The 16,705-nt window shown below is 36.4% G+C and overlaps 1 pseudogene; it reads right to left on the bottom strand.

Moving 5' to 3' along the window:
- Window positions 1-263: 263 nt before the first annotated feature.
- On the bottom strand, window positions 264-2,588 carry LOC113180735 (trifunctional enzyme subunit alpha, mitochondrial pseudogene; annotated as a pseudogene).
- Window positions 2,589-16,705: the final 14,117 nt, after the last annotated feature.

A 16,705-nucleotide genomic window follows, 5' to 3' on the forward strand; every position in this document is an offset into this window, starting at 1 on the left:
GTTGCGCAGGTTCAACACTAGATAGATGACTGACAGTAATTAGCTGAAGTTCAGGAATTCTAAGATATAAAAAGTGCCTTAAAGGATTAGTTGAAGGTTAGCATGAAAAGACTTTTTTTTTTTTTTTTTTTGCGGGTGATAGTTTGATTTTTACTGTTGTTCTGTTGGGCTGGGTACAGAAATACCCTCGCCACCACTAGCCACCACTGGCCTCCTGGGAGGAACAGGCAACAAAAGTGGCTCTGGATGGCTCTTAGCTGCTGATTTGGGCTTCGGGGTTTAGAAAAGGAGCACAGTGGGTTCCACTTTCCAATATGAAGTACAAACTCTAATTCATAGTCAGACTTCACCAGGAAGGAGATGGTCAGAGCTGAAGGCACTTTAATTAAGGAGCAAACTCAAGGCCAGGCTTGGTTTTCCTTCTGCTTCCTGATACATCCAGATGGCACTTTTGAAGCAGCGCTGCTGGCAGCTGGGTTAGTGCACTGATGGAGCAGGGTGGGAGGGCCTGCTCACTGGTAAAACTTCTTACTGGGACTGTTGGCGTGGTCAATGAGCAGCTGGCATGGGGTGAACTGTTTTCCATAGGCAGCTTCATACTTCCTGAGCTGGTCCACTATCTTCTGAGCACCATATAGATCCACAAAACGGAAGGGACCTCCGAGACAAGGCGGGAAGCCAAGGCCAAAGACTGCTCCCATGTCTCCCTCTGCAGGTGTGGCCAAGATCCCGTCCTGTAGGCACAGCACTGCTTCATTCACAAATCTTGTCACCACAGGGTACTGGATGTCTTCATCAGAGGAGACCTCGGGCTTAGCAGGAAGCCTCAGACTTGCAAAAATAGTATCCATGTCAGAATTCAAACTCTTATTCTTCGAGCCCTCCTGATAAATGTAAAAGCCTTTCCCAGATTTGCGACCCAGGAAGCCCTTGGACACCATCTGGTTCAGCAGCTCTGGGCTTCCACCTCCAAACCGCTCCCCAAAGGCTTTGCCCAGATCTTCTGCCACATGTTTCGCTACATCCACACCAACTTCATCCGCCAGGGTAGCAGCACCCACAGGAAAGCCAAAGCCTGTGGTCAGGGAATCCAGCTTCTTAGGGTCAACTCCTTCCTGGAGGATTCCTATGACTTCAGACATCATGGGTGCAAGACACCTGGTGGTGTAGAAGCCAGGTCCATCCTTGACCACAATGATGACCTTCCCTTGCTTGAGACCAACTGCTACAGCAGAAGCAGTTGTGTCCTTGGATGTTTTCTCTGTTGTGATGATCTCTAGTAGCTGCATCTTGTCCACAGGAGAAAAGTAGTGCATACCAATCACCTTCTCAGATCTTTTGCTGACAGCAGCAATTTCATTGATTGGGAGAGCAGATGTGTTACTGGCAAAGATACAGTGATCTGGAATCACTGCTACTACTTCCTTTAGTACTTTGTGCTTAACACTGAGGTGCTCAAAAACAGCTTCAATCACCATGTCGACCTTTTCAAAACCCTGGTAATCAAGTTGCCCAATCAAGTTGCTGAAGATGGAATCCCTTTCAAATGATGTTAGAGATTTCTTCTTCACTTTGTCGTTTAATCCTTTGAACACTTGTTGCTGTCCCTGTCCCAGTCCAGCTACCGTAGTGTCTTTAAGAAGGGTCTTCAGCCCCTTGTCCACGGAGACTTGGGCGATGCCAGCTCCCATAAGCCCTGCACCAAGAATACCTAAATGCTTAACATCCTTCTGTGGGGCTCCAAATTTATTTTTCTTGCACAGGACTTGGCCATGATATAGTCCCACCAAGGCTTTTGATTCTTTGGTCAATGCCAGCTCTCCAAATTTCTGTGATTCAGCAAGATAACCAGCTTCACTCCCTTGCTCAAGTCCAGTTTTTACAACATCAATTATTTTCAGAGGGGCAGGATAAAGGCATTTGGTCTGCTTTCGCACTTTTTCTTCCACGGTTTTGTAGATCTGTCGTCTAACAAATGGAATAGTCATGGCGTATGCTGTCAGTTTTTCCATCAATCCCTTGTTTCTCTTAGGAGAAATCTTCTTATCAACTAGTCCATTGGCAAAAGTAATTGCAACTTCTTCTAGGTATTCAATTGTCCGTTCCTGTGGAGGTTTTATTCCTGGTCCCAGGGGTTCCACCAATTGGTCAACCAGTCCCATTTTCTTTGCTCTATCTGCACGAATGTTTCTACCAGTCAGCATTATGTCAAAAGCAGCAGGCACACCCACCATTTTGGGCAGCCTTTGGGTGCCTCCTGCTCCGGGTAGAATCCCCAGCAAGACTTCAGGGACACCTAATACTGTTTTTCTATCTTTTGTTGCTATTCTGTATTGGCATGCAATGGCAAGCTCAAGTCCTCCTCTCAAACAGGATCCATTGATGGCAGCCGCGACAGGTTTTGGGGACCTTTTAAGTTTCTCAAACATTCTCTGTCCTTCCTGTGATATCTGTGTTGCTTCTTGAGGGGTCTTACAAGAGGCTAACATGTTGATATCAGCACCTGCAACAAAGCAACCTGGCTTTGATGAGATGAGGATGGCACTTTTGATTTGATCACTGGTCCAGATTTCATTCATTACTTCCATGGACTCTGTTTGTACTTCTTAAAATTACATGAAGCATGGGGCCTCAGAGAAAGTTTTCTTTTGTAATTTAATAGGCAAAAACCTGAAAGTGAAATGTCCATATGACCTTCACAAGTCTATATGAAGTATTTCAGCTAGTTGATAATAATTTGATTTGGACAATATTAACTGCTAATAAAGTTTGGAAAAATCTACTAAGGATGTTGTTTTACATGATAAACTAACATTTGTAAAACTGAGTCAAAGCTCAAGGGAAAAACACAAGGAAGAGTAGATTTTAGAAAGCCAATATTATTCTCCTAGTTGGGCATATGTAATAATGAACCATGAACAATGTTGTAATTAGTGCTTCATATTTTAGGATGTTTATCTTGAAATTTTCTTCAAACTTACAGAAAAGTTGCAAATAATTACAAAAACAAAAACTTTTTCAGAACCATTTGAGAGTAAGTTGTTGTTTTGATGCACATTTAACTTCAAGTGCTTTAGTGGATAGTTACAAAATATTCCACTAAATAATTATAATATAACCACTTGTAGCAGGAAATTAACACCAACACATTTCTGTCATCTCATCTTCACATTGTTTTCAAGTTTTGCCAGTGGATTTAATGATATCTTTTATATTAAAAGCTCTACTTACAGAATAAAAGTCTAAGCTCTACGTACAGAAAGTCTAAGCTCTACTTAAAGAATAAGCAGGTTTTATTTACCCTAACTCAGATTCATTTAATAAATCACACATTATATTCAGTTACCTTGACTTGGTTTTTTTAAAAAAAAAAGTCCTTTACTCTGGAACTTCTTCAATCTTGACTTTCCTGATCTTTACATTTTTGAAGTTTACTAGTCAGTTATTTTATAAAAGGTCCACAAGTGGGATGTTTTTAAGTTTTCTCATTATAATTAACTTCAGATTATGAAATCTTTTTCAGGAATATTGTAGAAATGATACTATTTGTTCTTCTTTATAATTAGTAAATGATTTTGTGAGATCATTCTGCAGAACTATGTAAGAATTCCATATCTCACATTTTCAATTTATTCATTTATTTATATTGACATAGAATCATGGTTTCTAATTTTTTTAATGACTTACAGTCTGATTTTATATATATATATATATATATATATATATATATATATATATATTCCTAGTGTGTGTGTATACATATGTATATATTACTAGTATATATATCAATCCCTAGTGTATATAGATATATAATAGTGTATATATATATATATATATATATACACTAGGGATTGAACCAAGGGGTAATTTCTTTACCATTGAGCTGCATCCTCAGCCCTTTTTATTTTTTATTTTGAGACAGAGTCTTATTAAGTTACTCCAGACTGGCCTGAGATCCACCTGCTTTAGCCTCCCAAGTAGCTGCGATTACAGGTGTGTGCCACCATGCCTGACTATTTATGTTGATATTCAAGTTATCCCAAATCTGGTCAGTGACAGCAACTTCCATTGGATTTTGCATCCTTTCTGTATGTCCCTATCATTCTCCAGGTCCTTCCACGCACAAGATTTCTAGCATCATCTTGTCATTTCCCTGCCCTTGCTCTGGAAACTGCCTTCCTATAGCATTCAGAAATCAAGATTGCACAGGGATAGGTATCCCCCTCAGACATCTACTTATTTGGCCCCACCTAATTGCTTTAAGACTGAATTGTTTAATAGGACAAAGAAGAAAAAAGGATCAGGGATGGTAATAGGAAGAGCTACTGTGATTTTTTAAAACTTAAACATTTCAATTTCCCTTGCAAGCATGGAGATCAATGGTACTGACTTTTTGTGGCAGATTTCATGACAGAAAGTCTAAGCTCTGCTTGCAGAATAAGCAGGCTTTATTTACCCTAACTCAGAAAGTTGTGTTACTATGTTATTACACAACATTATTTGAAGTAATTTACATTTTAACAAATTACATGTTGGATGTTTTCTGAAAGTATAGACTTAATAATGCAAAGATGACTCTTTATTTACATATATCAGGGTGTTTAAGATAGGATTTTATACACATAAAATGAAATGGAAGAGTGAAGAAACTATTTGGAGACCTTAAGACAAAAGAAAAAAAAAACATTTCAAATAAGCCAGATATTGACAAAGGAAAGGATTATTTTGCCTGGAGTAGTCCAATAATTGCTTTAATTCTCCTAGTATAAAGTGTTCTTTATTACAAAAATGTCTTCCCTGCCCTATTAAAATCAATTATCCCTTAATACTGACTCTGACAATTTGTAGGACAAATATTTTCCACCAAGTCAAAATTATGAAACTTAAGGATTCTAAAACCCAGTTTTAGAGAAAGAAAAAAATAATAATGCAGAACATTGCCACAAAGAGTAGCCCATGTACTTAATTCCTGGGCAGAAAACACAGATTTCATAGTTTCTTATCTATCTCTTTCTTACCTGAGGTCATCAAAACATGCATGATAAATAGCCTCTCTTCTATCCATCACTTCAACTCTGTATGATTGGCATATGATTAATCTGTCTGCCATCAAATCTCACAGTATTTGAAAGTGAAAATAATATGGACACTGAAATACAATCACTACTTTGAATCTCTTACTCAAACTCAAATGCCAGAAAGAAAAGCTAAAGTTGTAAACTTAGAAGAAATCTTAAACTTCACTCAATCCAAAAATCTCTTTGTTATCAAAGAGTAAACCAAGGACTGGGGATATAACTAAGTTGGTAGAGTGCTTGCCTTGCATGCACAAGGTCCTGGGTTCAATCCCCAACACCACAAAAAAAATAAAATAAAATAAAGAGTAAACAAAGTCCAAATCAAGTCCCCTAGCGGTAACAGCATCACAAATAAAACAGGGAGACTTCCTCAAGGCAGCAGATTAGAGGTACCCAGAATTTGTCTATGTCTCTACAACATAGAATTAAAAAGACCAGAAATTAGCTGCTCACTGAAGATGGTTGACCATGGGAGAATACTGGAGCTCAATAGTGGATAGACAGCAGCTCGGAGAAACCCAGAGAACCTGGATGGCAAAATCAAGAGTGAAAAAGAAAGCACCAGCACCAAATGCAGAGAAGTACAAAAAAGGGAAGGGGAGTGCCCCTTCCTCCACTGAGTTAGAGGAGAAAGAATTCCAGTGAACACCAATGGCATCAGATTCACCACCCTGCAGAAATACCAGCTAAGCAAAAGTCACATGATTTTCAAGGTGAAATAGCTCTGGAGAAGTTCTCTGCTCTTCCCAGCACATGCTCATAGAGCTGTGATAGGGAACCATTTTGAGACAGGCCCAAATGTCTGAGTTTACTGGCAATCAGCACTGGGAGAACAGAAGGCACTTTCCTTTTGAATCAGCAGTTTTCCAGGTCAACTATCAGAGTCTGGAGGAATGAGCAATTGCGTATGAAGGCACACTGGGCACACCACAACCATATGATCCAGCCATATCACTCCCTAGTATTTATCCGAAGGAAATGAAGTCAGAGTACAAGAGGCATACCTGCATGCCCATGTATTCTGTGGCACTACTCACCATAGCCAAGATATGAAGTCAGCCCAGGTGCTGATCAACAGACAAATGAAAATATATATATATATATATATATATATATATATATATATAGTATATATACACAATGCAATATTATTCAGTAAAAAAGAAAAATGAAATCCTGTCACTTGCAGGAAAATAGATGGAACTAAAGCACATAAGGTTAAGTGAAATAAGCCAGACACAGAAAAACAACTATTGTATGCTTTCTGGTCATATGTGGAAACCAAACAACAACAACAACAACAACAAAAGATTTGGAAGTATTGGAAGTAGAAGAGGGATTATAAGGAAAAGGGAAAAGGGATGGAGAGGGAGGATAGGGAAGAGAGCAAAAAAGGGCAGAAGGGAGGGTGAACATGAAAAAAAAAAACATGGTATGTTTATGAATGGAGCTGTCACAGTGAAACCTGCTAATTTGTACAACAAATATGTGTTAATAAGTATCATTTTAAAAAAAAATAGGACCATAGGATCAATGATGCTTTGGATATAGAAAAAAAAAAGCCATGAATACAAGACTTGTGGGGAAAGAATTAAAGAACTAAACACAAGAAATGCAACATGCATGAGTAAGTATATCCTTAAATTTTTTCCATGTGGGGAAAAAATTATTAGAAAGATAACTGTAATTGACTGCAGCAGAGTGAGGGAAGGCAGAGTTGGGGAGGTGAAAGGAAGAACACAGAATTGAAGAAATGGAAAGAAACTTTTAGATGGCGCTTCAGTCTCTACTGACTTTGTTTCTGCTTGGAGCCTTTCTTTGAGAGTAAGATTCAGAGATGTCCAGTTTATCTAATAAGTGCACAAGTGGTCCTGTGCCTTCCTTTGGCATATGATTAATCTGTATGCCATTTGAAGACTCTGTCTGGGATCCATCCAAGGTGTTTTACATAATTATTGGGCACTTCATCTGATGCATGAGGACCCATAAAAGCAGAGAAATATTGCAGTTCTGAATTGGCATTACTGGCAGTGAGCACCTTTCAGAATGATGTCTGGGCTTAGAGTCAGGAAAGCATTCCTAGATGTGATAATCATTAAGCTATGGACTCTCCTAAAAGGGAAGCATAGGAAACTTTGCTGACTGAGTCATTTAAACCCAGAGCTGAATTGACCAAAGGGACACACGGCGCAGTCAGAAAAGAGGCTGGACAACCCCTCCAAAAAGCTCATTTCTTCTCCAGATCCTCAATTCCTTTTGGAATTTTGTTCTTGCTATTAATCAACTGAAGAATGCAAGAAATTTCAGAAAACCCTACATTGTTCACCATCCAGAGCCTGATTATTTTGTTTACATAACAGAATTTATAATGCTTTTTTTCCTCTGGAAATCTCTTCCATATATAGGAACAAAAGCCTATAACCTAAGTAGGAACATATAGACTAAAATTATGTCTATCTTTAAGGCCAACTATGTGAAACCTTGACCACATGGTGACCATAGGTAAATTTGGCTAACCCAGAGCAAAGAGCAACAACAAAATTAATGTGAATGTCAACAAGTTCATATAATACCCCACTCCTCTCAAAAGATATACCTTAGGCTTCTATTGTGATCATTTCTATTGTTTTAGACCCAATTTTAACTGTCTAATTAACTGTTTTAAGGTCTTCAGTCATTATTAAAAGTTACAAATATGGATAAGTAGAAAGATTCTTAGAGGCAGGCACACATACCTTGCAGAATAACTCACCAAACTGAGATCCGTATGGGATAGGTATTAAAATATCAAGAACTTCAAAAGCTTGTAGTTTCCTAATTATATTTAAATAATATCTAATATAAATAGGGATAATAAAATCTACCTGACACAAGAATTCCTAAGATTCTACTATACTATATTATAACATTGGGATTAAACTCACAAAATCTTAAAGATATATCCTGGATTTGAATCCTGGTAGGTGTACCTGGCAACTACCGGTGTCTCAGTTTTCTCTACCATAAAAGGGGTGTAACAGTAACATCCATCTCATAAGACTATTGTGATATTTATATGACTTAATAAAATGTGATTCAAAGTGCATCTAAAACAGTATGAGCACTATGAATTAACTATGATGATTATGTATGTGCATATAATCTGAATAGTCTACATCATACCAATAATGATAACTTTGTAGAATGCTTCAGAGGATCCGTGAGAGATAGGCAGGACAAACTTTAGATTGAAAAACACCACTTTAGCACATTCTGACCTTGATCACTTGCTTGGTCCTTAGGTAAATCTCTTTCAGCCCTCAAATCTCAGCTCAAGCACCACCTCCTCTTAGAAGCCTCCTGTAACCAGTGACCAGATGGAATAACAGCTTCTCGCCAAAGTTTTCTGGGCTCCCAAAAGACTCCTACCATGGCACCCTGCAATCGTATTTTGGACTCCTTCCATTAAACTAAATAATTTATCTCATGGTAAGGATGGCCTCCTTCAAATATTAAATACCCAATTGCTAGCACATAGTATGTGCTCATTAATGTGTTGTTTTAATACATAAAATGAATGAATCTGTCCATTTGAAAGCAGGACAATTCACAAACGATGAACTCATCAAATGTACTAATATATCGAACATGTTTTAAAGAACATTATAAAAATGTATTCAGTGGCCATAAACATATTGTTCTTAGTATTAATTATTTATCATTGAATTAGTTATCATTGAATTGGTCATCTAGTGATTGGCTTGTGTAAAACTAGTTTTCAACAAATTGGTTTTAGAAAAAAATGGTTTATTAGTGAATTGATCAAGAGCCCATGACTCAGTATATTTGTCCATTTTCATCATATATTACTGTAGAGTGTATTTTGACATATTTATACAAACATGGAATATATCTTATTCTAATTAGGATCCCAGTCTGGTAACTTGTCTTACTTAGTAAATAGTTACAATGATATTTTTTTCTTTTTAAGCAAACTGTATATAGTAAAATAACTTTTTGAAGTTTGGATGAGGATACATTGGAAGTGTTTTTATATATTCCTGGGAAAATGTTGTTACCCATCTTATTTATGTTGCTGGAATGAATAAACCTAATTGTACCTGAATTAGCTATGTGCTACTCAAAAGAACATTTTTGTTGTCTCAGAATCAAATTTATTACCTGCAAAGAACAAAAGTATTTATATTATCTTGCCTTGTAGCTCCACGTGAAATTTAACTAAAAAGAACTCAGTGTAGAACTACACTGAGTGTTTATTACATATGACAGCTTGCTGACAAATTTCAGGGGGAACTCTGTTTCACCACTATTTTTTAATATAATTCATGGGTTGTTCATAGAAGATGGCTACAGAAATAACTAATCATTTTTGTAAATCCAACCTAAATCTAAGGAACTAATCATAGAGCTCAATAAAAGCATATTCTTATTATTACTCAGTTGTCACTTGTGTTTAACTTACTATCTTGAAATGATATGCAATTAAATTAAATTAGCTGTATCCTATGTAACATTTCACAATGAAATATGATATAAAGTGACTCTACAATCCACAGTAGCTTAAAAAACTCCATCATCCTTTCAGAATGCATGAATTTTTTTCTTTCTTTTCATCTTAAATTATATGCTTGTGATAGCCATTTGACTATATTCTATAAATAAAGAAAAACATTAGGAGTTCAATATTGTCTTTAGTTAAACAATACATGTAAAATCTCTTGTCAAGGTAAGAAGAAAATTCTTTCTCAACCAACTTCAGTGTACGCTGATCACATTTATGCTAACATTGTGTTGTAGCACCTCTGTCCACAGTTCAGCTGTTCCACATTTCCACACATCCTGAGTGAACTACAGTCTAAAAGCCAAAAGGAAATGCTGCAAATATACTCTTCAGCCTGCCAAAGCACACAGGATGAATCAGGAAGGCTATTCCTGCCTTCCTGCAAAGATGTGTACATTTCTCTGTTATAAAAACTACTCATTTCTCTGGTATCTCTCTCTCTCTCTCTCTCTCTCTCTCTCTCTCTCTCTCTCTCTCTCTCTCTCTCACACACACACACACACACACACACATACACAAAAAAATATATAAATTAGTCATATAATTGTCAGTTCTGTGCTACATATAGTTCAAGGAAGGATAAGTTCTGAATATTCATAATGCTTTCCTATTATATTTGAGCTAATTAATATTCACTGTTTAGCATGTTCTGGGGATAATATTCACTCTACAGCTATTCTTACAAGCTTTTCCTTACTAACAACAACTCTTTCAACAGTAATTATGCTACCTGATTCATAGTTATACTTTTTCACCTGAACATATTTCTACTGAGTATTTGTTATTATGGTTGCACATTGCTTTTTTCACTGATGAAGAGAACGTGTCCAATTTCTCCAGTCCGTGTTCACGACTAGCAATATCAGTGAGTGTTAGGACAATGTTCACTGATTGGTTGAACGTAATGCAATTACAGGAATTCCTTAGAAAATACTTTAATTAGATAATTTTTCTAATTTTAAGAAAGCTGATTTTTTTTTATTGTTGGTCGTTCAAAACATTACATAGTTCTTAATACATCATATTTCACAGTTTGATTCAAGTGGGTTATGAACTCCCAATTTTACCCCGTATACAGATTGCTGTATCACATCAGTTACCCTTCAAAGCTGATGTTTTTAAAATCATTATTTCCTGGTTAAAAAAGATACCAGGGATTTCACCTGCATGCCTTTTCTGATCTGAATGTGACCAGAGTGTCATATCTTGCTGTTCTATGAACAAAAATGATAACTGAGCTTCTTAGAGTACTATGAGTAGAAGATAGGAAGAGGAGAGGGTTTAAGAAAAAGAAAGTTTAAAATTTCAAGGAGCTTAGTATTGTTTGGAACACAAGCTGTGTTCCAAAAGCTCAGACTGGTACAGTGAAAGAATAGAGGTTTTTCAACTGTAAAGCACATCCTGTCAAAGAGTATATCTAAAAAACCCAAGACTGAAGTTCCCAGGGAAAGACATGTGAGAATTCAGTGATTCAGCAGATTTTAAGTGCTTATTTCCTTAGGCAGAGGTTAAACTTAATGTCAAGTGTTGAGTGAGGTTTGACTGCTTTTCCAGCTGCCCAGGACATCTTTGTAAACACAGGAGATAGAGATGAATACAACTCACTTATTCGTGATATTTGCACAACTTAAATCTTTTCGCATGTGCCTGGACCAGAGAAACTCTAAAAAGTCTTAGCAAATCCCAACATGATTTGTGAAGAAGCTTCGTCTTCTACACTAACACCACAAGCATTTAAGGTAGATGTAGTCCAAGGTGATAGGCAAGAATGCATACTCTAGGAAGCATGAAAAAAAGATGCCTCACTTTAAAAAGGATAAAAGCCTCCTTTTGGAAGAAAATTTTTGCCTGTTCATGCAATTGCCTTTAGTAGCTGGTTTATAATACTGAGAAATTTTTTATTTGTGTTCAGTATGACACAGAAAATTACACTCTACAGACTTGGAAAAGAATAATTAGAAAGAATAGAAAAATGAGTTAGGATGAAAAATGCATCTTTTTTTTTTCCTCCTAGACTATTTTTGAAACTAAGGTTTTCTCTTCCAGGTACATTTGCCTATTTCCTCTTATAATTGGATTTTTGATGAACTAATATTTCTTTGACAAGTTGTCCATTTTTCCAAGTCCCTGCCAATGACACAAAATTTGAAAGTGTTTACTTACAACAAATAGAATATAAAATAGTCTATAAAATATAAAAAATATGAAAAGTATTAGCTCAAAGTTTGCTATAAAGCCCAAGGTAAAAATTAATAAATACAGACATCAATGAAAAATCCACAAATATGTTGATCTCTTAAGCAATATAAAAGTTTTTCCTTAAATTTATAATGTCAACTTAAATATTAATGATCCTAAACTCCATGAACATTTCTCCAAAGTTCACATAAAAATGGGTAGAAAGAGCCACATCTGTGTATAATGAAGACTATGTAAATTGTCTGGAAGCAATTTCCTTTTGCTCATTTGCTGTTCCAGTTCCAAAGGCCTATACAATGGAACCATATCCCCATCCCCACCAACCTTGCCAGAAGGGTACCACAAAGGGAGAAAACAGTTAATGAGGGGTGGGAGAAGACATTAAGGACCATCTGAGTCCCAGAGACAAAGCTGAAAACCCAGGGTAGAAGATTGCCAGATTATCACAGCCCATCTGAAACCAAATAACAAATTATAATTCATTTGGTACCTGATAATTTTTAAAAATTCTTTTCAAGAAATGGGGGTTCAAAGGTCACTTCTAAGAGTAAAGAGGTGGTCCAACAGCAATATCTGCTACTGAATTACTTTAAAGCAAACAACCTTAGAGAAATTGCTCCTCTTTGTACGTCTTGCTTTTGACAATGAATGGAATCAGGCTATTGAAGGACTAATCAAACCTCGACGGGTGTGGGACGGTCTTGACATAAACTCCTCCCCTGGGTTTTTAAAGCGTCAGCTGTGGCAGATGAGGCCTGCAGTCAATCAGATGTGTGATTGCATCATATAAATGACACCCGCTGGAGTTGCCTTATTTGCTCTTATGAAATTCCTATCCGTTTTGAGACATAAATAATTCAAGAAAATGGCTTTAGACACCAGAGGCTGCCAATTATTGCTGTGTCACCAACTCACCACCATTTGTTTGGGTCACCAGAGTATTTCTTTTAAAAATACAAGACTTCTAGAGCCAGAATAAGTTCCATATTAAAGCAATGTTTCCTTCCAATTTCTTCCAAACTAGTTTTATTTGTATTTTGAAAGAAAAACATAGAAGTTTATCATTTAGAATGTCTTTTGTGACTCTGATTCCTCTTCAAAAGTTCAAATATAATAGGGTTGGGAATTAAATCATATAAGCAATTACATCAAAAAAAAATGAAACCAGTACTTTCAGTATTTTTAAAAGAACTATAAAATTCCCAGAGTATAATCAACACATTTAAGAATTCAAAAAAAGAGAATTACAATGCTTGCTTCAGCCTAATATCTGAAATGAATCCAACATTTCCATTTTAAAGCCACTAATCCAAGAATAAAGAGGAGATGAAGCAAACTCAGACAGCTATAAAAGAGCTATGTTTGGGACTGAGCATTGTGGCTTTGTCTGCAGTCTAGAGTTACCTCTGGTACAGTCAGAGTTGCTAGGTGGACTCCAAGATCATGTTGCCTTCCTGATCTGTCCCCTCTGTCAAAAACTGGTGTCCCTTTTATCGGTTTCATTTAGTAAGAATCATATTACCCCAAAGCATGCATTCAATTCTCTGTTTCAATTCTATGTTGTTCATTATGAATCATCATCATATGCTTTTCCTTTAAAATTTTTAATCTATGGCCACAAATTCTACAGACTCCTCAAGGTAAACAAATCTAATGAAAATTACCAGCAGCAGTATGCCTTTTCCTTGGACATGAGCAACTTCCAGAACTAAAGCTACTTAATTTTAGTTCTGCTCCTCACAGAAAGGAGGAGGAAAAATTAAAAAGTTCCAATGCTAAGTTAGTAGTTGAGCTTCTACGATTTACATGCTGTTCAGTGGTGATTCAATGAAGTCCCACGTGCAGCCAGTGCCAGTCCAAAAGTTATCAGGCCCATCCACACTGTTTCATCATAGTGAGGACCCAAATTCTGTAATTATCCTCATAATCAAAATCAATCATTCCAAAAAGAAGAAAAAAAAGAAAGGCGTACTTGGCAATTCTGAATGATAAGCCTTATTGTTCCATGACTTGTGATGTCTTCCCACAAAGTTAGCCCATCAATTTTTTTCTTCACTTTTAAGATCCAGAAAGAGGGTCCCTGATGTAAGGATATCACATATAGCAAGTCAAAACACAAAATGCCAATTAAATATGGATTTTTAGATAAACAATAAATACTTTGTTTTAGTATGACTATATCCTACAGAAAAAAAATGGGATATACTTGTACAAAAAGAAATGACTCATTGTTTGTTAATCTAAAATTTAAACTTAAATTCAAAACCTGTATTTTATCTAGCAATCCTACCTGATAGTATCTAGTGGATAAGTCTAGAGAAGAAGGGGTCCTTAGCCAAGGTAAATCAATTGCAGGGTGAAAGTCAGGTGCTAATCAGCACAGGAGCCTGCAAGCAAAGGGAAATTTGGCTGGCAATGGAAATGCAGCTGACTTGGGAGAGGCTGAGTTCCAGGGAGAGCAGTGTTCAGCAACAAAAGCTCCAACAGTGTCCAAGGACTACTCCATAAAGGATACACACCTGCTCCCAAAGGGTTGCCACCACAAGGTGGCTTCCTGTGAGTGTTCTTTTGAGACTAATGATGAGTGACGAAAATAGTCAGAAAAGACCAGCAAAAGGCCTTTCCTGGAGAAATTAGTGATGTAGCTTGTCCTAATAATTAGCCCTCTTTAGGTATCTCTGACTAGTTCACTCATTCATTCAAAGGAGTTAAAGGCCAGACTTCAAATATTTATTACTGGAGAAGATTTTGAGAAATATTTCCCAAGAGAATTTTAGCAAAAATGTTATTTATATCTTTTGTCCAAAAAATGCCTTAAAATAGTAGAAAATAAATTGGATTTATATCCCACATGCAATAGGTAAAACTGTGGATAAATATAGAAGATGGTGGAAGGTGGTAGGTATAACTAAGGCTAACTGATATTTTTTGGAGACAATTTTTAAAATATTTTTTTTTAGTTGTATATGGACACAATAGCTTTATTTTGTTTACCTGAGGTTTTTGTTTGTTTGTGTTTGTTTGTTTTTGTTTTTTATGTAGTGCTGGGGATGGAACCCAGTGCCTCACGGACACTAGGCAAGTGCTCTACCACGGAGCCACAACCCCAGGCCCTGGAGATAATTTTTAACTGAGGTTAATTGATAATTCTGGAGATAATTTTTGTAACATTTTCCTAAAAGACTTGATTCTTGTGTTTATCTTCAGTGTGATAACCCTAAGCCTTCCTGTGCCCAATGCCCATGAAAATTCCTAACCAAGGGCTTTATGATCCCCAAGGCAATCTACTTTGTGATCCTCTTTGCCTTGTCAGAAACATTCTTAAGTAAGAAGGGTAGAAGATGTTGGGCATGTTCTCTCCCTTGATATGGTTTCTCATTACATCTCTATCTCTTATCTCCCTCTATATCTAGTCACATAGAAACTGTTTAGCAAGTACAATTCTAACATATGAAGCAATTAGTATAACTTTCATAACAAATATTAAAATAGTCTTAATAGGCAAATAGTTTCAAGAACTGTACTATCCTTTATGGTAACCATTATCTCTGTGTGTGTGTGTGTGTGTATGTGTGTGTGTGTGTGTGTAAGTACATTATATCATACTCATTATATTTTCATACTGAACATGGAAGGAAATACATCCTTTTTAGGTACCACTCTATTTGACAACTGTTCTAGGAAAATAAAGAGGAGGAAAAAAAAAAGACATGGCTGAGCAATTAGTTGGAGAAAATCTGACACATTAGGCACCATAAATTCTACAAACTCAGTCACTTTGAGAAAGTAATGACAACATAATGTAAATATACACTTCAAGTATAAATAAAGTTTGCTATTGCAATTGTTATTAATATAGCCCCATTCTGAGGGTTCTCAAACAAGGCAATCAGAGTAAAATTTGTTTACCACTTTCTACATGTTTGATCATGGGCAAGATATTTGATCTATCTGGGTTTTTGCTTTGTTCATCTACAAAATGGAGATACTAAGCGACCTACCTTTTCCAGTAAGGCCACCTCATTTATGGATGCCCCTGTAGTGTACAATAAAGCACATGCTGTGCAACTGTATAGATCACCCCTCCTCACTGGAATTTGAGGGAATATAAAAAGCAAATTCATTTAACGGACTTAGACAATAGATTAAAGCATTCAATAAATGTTAGCTATAACAAAACTATTTTACAAATAGCAATTTCCCAAAGGGAAGAATCAAATAGTATTATTTGAAACTCATTCATAATTAGGATTACTAAAAAATCTGAATTTCCCTGGGTTGAAAGGCTCTCAGAATGTAGAAATTTCAGTTTGAAAGCTAGAAGAAAAAAAAATCCCAGACAAACTAGGATAAGTTAATTTCCCATAAAAAGGAAGCAATGTATTTAACCATAAGAAACACCCAGGAGTGAAAAAGATTTATTCACTCTATGCAATGATTACCAATATTAGTAACACCATCTGGCTAAACATTATGAATTCTTCAAACTAAATATAAGGGTCAGTGGATGAACAGGATTAACATGCTTCTTCTTGGAATTAATGTGGACATCTGCATGAAAGACAAAGTTGTCCAACTGGAGCAGAAAATAGCACAGTGCCTGTGGCTTGTGGCTTTTAAATAACAGCACTGGATACCTCAGTATAGGATCAAATGGCTGAGTTAGGACTTTTTTCTTCCTTACTTACTTACTTCCTTTCTTTCTCTCATTGTTTAACAGGTGTGAAAAGGTTGCATGTATTCCCTTGGTCTTTATCCCTGGAAACCTCCATGGCAAAGAAAACTGCTCACCAGGATATGTTTAATTGTGTAATTGTGATGGGGTATCTTATCACTGCCCCTCTTTTTTACTTTTTTACTAACCATA

This window comes from Urocitellus parryii, chromosome 1, assembly GCF_045843805.1.
Source record: "Urocitellus parryii isolate mUroPar1 chromosome 1, mUroPar1.hap1, whole genome shotgun sequence".
Taxonomy (NCBI): domain Eukaryota; kingdom Metazoa; phylum Chordata; class Mammalia; order Rodentia; family Sciuridae; genus Urocitellus; species Urocitellus parryii.